We start from the raw sequence: 3,493 nt of genomic DNA, 5'->3' as shown, positions 1-3,493 counted from the left end.
GTCTCAATCTCCTGACCTCGTGATCCGCCTGTCTCGGCCTCCCAAAGTGCTGGGATTACAGGCTTGAGCCACCGCGCCCGGCCAAAAAAGTTTTTAAGAATCAATGCCTTACATGAAAAGGTCTAGTATTAAAATGCACATTCCAGGACCGGGCATGGTGGCTCATGTCCCTAATCCCAACACTTTGAGAGGTCAAGGCAGGGGGATAACTTGAGCTAGCAATTTGAAACCAGCGTGGGCAACATGGCAAAACCCCATCTCTACAAAGAACACGAAAATTAGCCGGGTGTGGTGGCATGTGACTATAGACCCAGCTACTCAAGAGGCTGAGATGGGAGGATGGCTTGAGCCTGGGAGGAGGTGGAGGTTATAGTGAGCTGAGATTGGGCCACTGCACTCCAGCCTGGGCCACTGCACTCCACCCTGGGTGACAGAGCCAGACCCTGTTTTGTTTTGTTTTTTAAAAAGCACATTCCAGAACAAATAAAAGGAAATGTTTCCCTTCCAATATGTACTTCCTAGTTTCAGCTACAAAATCCATTCCCCTACCCAAGCTCCAAATTTCTATCAGTGATAATAATTACTCCTTCCCTTCCTCCATCTATAAACCTCAGAATAACCTTTACCCCCCCTTTCTCTTCAGTGATCTTCACAAAAAGAATGTGAAGGAGGAGGAAGAGGGAGGAAGAACAGCATCATCAAATCCTCATCCCAGGTTGTAGCCATTCCCAGTCTCAATTTTTTGGAAAACTCTTCCTTGCAGACCAGACAGCAGCACTATTTCTCAAAAATGAATTCTAGGTATTACTGCCCTGTCACCCTTTCCATTGTTCTAATCATGTTACACCTTCTCTTTGCTCTGGAATAAATTCCTTCAGATTTCCCTATCAAGAAAAAGCTTCCAAGCAACTCTTTGCCACAAGATATTCTTGGACCAACACAGGCCATCTGGAAGTCTCCTCTCTTTAATATAATCACTCTTCTTTTTTACCTGGATATTTATTCACCAGTTAACATGCCCCTTTTAAGTTTGGTACATACTTCCTATAAGCTTCACTAACCTCATTTTTTTTCCTCTCCAAAGATCTCTTAAAGTCTCTCTTGACTGAACAATAAAGAAATTTTCTTCCTCAGTCCTGTCTCTACTCACAATCCCCCGGCATAACTGTATCCTTTTACTTTCTTTAACAAGTATGTATCTTATTCTTGCACCTAACATCTTGTGTATCAGCTGCTTCTACAATTTCTAACATGTTTCAGCTTTTGTCTATCCTGTATGTGAAAAAATAGGCATCACAGCTTATCAAAGTGCATCTCACTGTTTTAGAACAGCCTGATAACCACAACTACTCAGTTACAGAGTTAAGTTGTACTATGTTTCTAATGGACAAGACTAAGCATGGTTATCTACTCTTAGATATGCTTAAATCCCCAATAAAGGCCCTTCATCAGATTTGACCCCAGTTTACCTTTCAGTCTCTCTCTCTCCTACATTTCTCTCAGGACTCTTCAATTACTGCTCCCTCTGGTCTGGAATGCCCCTTTCTTCCACCCGCCTTCTCCCACTCTTTGCCTGGCCACCTTTCTTTCATCCTTCACCATCAGCTCACTCCCATTCATCCATTAGAAATCAACCAGAGTATCTTCCCTTTCTGCTCACCTCCAAGTAGTTTTTTGGCATGCATTTTCGGAACACCACACTGTAACAATTGTTGTTCTGCATTGTAATAATCACCCCCACTGGACTGTAAACTCCTTGAGGTACAGACTGCATCTTATTCCTTATCCCCAAGACCTAACATTGATAGATACCCATAGACAATCTGTGAATAAATAATACCCATATCCACTGAGTGACATGCACAGGCTACATAAGCACACTGAGGGTTTGTACCTAAAGTTCCAGCTGGGTGCGATGGCTAGCATCTGTAGTTCCAACACTTTGGAAGGCTGAGGTGGGAGAATCACTGGAGCCCAGGAGTTCAAGACAAGCTTGGGCAATAAAGCTAGACCCCGTCTCTACAAAAGATTAAAAAATTAGCCAGGTGTGATGGTGTCTGCCTGTAGTCCCAGCTACTTGGGAGGCCATGGTGGGAAGACTCCTTGAGCCTAGGAGTTTGAGCTTGCAGCTGAGCTACGAGTGCCTGAGCGCTTCAACCTGGGTAAAGCAGCAAGACTCCGTCTCAAAAAATACTTTCCTCATGTAAAGTGGGGATGATGCCACACCTAATTCATACACTTGTTACACAGATTAAATAAGGTATCATGAAGCTCTTAACACAGTGTCTGCCACATTAGAACTACCATTTGAATGTCTATTTCATGTGTTAGTTACCCTATAGAGTCCTGAGAAATGTAATGTTGTGACCAACACCAGGCTGAATGGCTTAGCAACCATGCTCTTTTTCACACATCTAAAAGTCACTGGTTACATTCTTATCATCAGCAAATATTTGTTTTGTACCTATTATGTGCAGGAGTCCTTACTAAGTATCACTGAGCTACCATAACACAATAATAGAGGTAAACAATGAAACTCAAACCTGTACCAATATCCAAGAGAAGGAAGAACGTTACTGGTTCTTCCGTACAAACAATATGAGTATTTTTCAGTACATTTTTATTTGGAACAGGGTAGGCTTCAAGAAAAATTCCTAATGGGGAAAGTTCAAAATTAACACTTGTCATCAAGTGGACCGGTAACAGGAGGCAGTTCCAAAATTTCTTGTTTCTATTCCCAAGTTTTTGCTTAGATGTATTTCTCACAAAGGATATTTAACCATGACCAGGAAAGAATATATGATCTTTGACTCATTTAAATGGGAATTCCACGGATATCTCCCTAGGTTTTTTCCTACTAGTATTTAATTTTGTAGCTCTGTAAAACGGACTGAGTTTGTCTGTTTCTCTACAAAATAGAACGCTGAATGGTGTATTTACCCCCACAACCTTCCTTAAGATAGGATAAAATACACACCTCTTAATCACACTAGTTTCTTACCAAAAATTACAAAACTGCAAATCATGTCGCCTAGTATTAGAAAAGAAGGCTGTGGCCTTAAAACCATTTTCCCCCTAACAAATCCAAAGGTCACGGTCCCAGTGAAGTTTGTGCATTATACTTACTGTTTTCAGTAGCTGCAGAGAGACCTCTAGCGCTGCCTCAACAAGCCGAGTTTGCAAATAGTACCTGCTAATGTCACCTTAATGAGACAATGGCAACATGCTGAGTAGCAACTAACTGAGTGACCGCGATGAATGTTTAGTTTTGCAACCACTTGGAAATTCTACTAGCTTGGAGCAAGAGGTACGTAAGAGAACGTATGAACCCTATGTATCCAATTAATTTTAGTAAAACGTGTCAAAGAAATTATCACTCTATGCACACCCCACTCCAAGAAAGGCTAAGAAAACAAGTCCTATGAGCGGAGGTCGGAACAATCTCTTTTCCGAAGCCTGAACACAATAGATGGCAAACTATTGTCCACCTTCA

The 3,493-nt window shown here is 41.8% G+C and overlaps 1 protein-coding gene across 1 annotated transcript in view; it reads right to left on the bottom strand.

Moving 5' to 3' along the window:
• The window catches only part of KPNA3 (karyopherin alpha 3 (importin alpha 4)), a 95,232-nt gene extending 91,939 nt beyond the window's left edge, over window positions 1-3,293 (bottom strand). The window contains exon 1 of the mRNA XM_011939344.1: window positions 3,127-3,293. The gene's annotated coding sequence lies outside the window, so the exon portion shown is untranslated. The remainder of the gene's footprint in view (window positions 1-3,126) is intronic.
• Window positions 3,294-3,493: the final 200 nt, after the last annotated feature.

The sequence above is a fragment of the Colobus angolensis genome, unplaced genomic scaffold, assembly GCF_000951035.1.
Source record: "Colobus angolensis palliatus isolate OR3802 unplaced genomic scaffold, Cang.pa_1.0 Scaffold101, whole genome shotgun sequence".
Taxonomy (NCBI): Eukaryota; Metazoa; Chordata; class Mammalia; order Primates; family Cercopithecidae; genus Colobus; species Colobus angolensis.
This window is presented reverse-complemented; position numbering and strand designations above follow the sequence as displayed.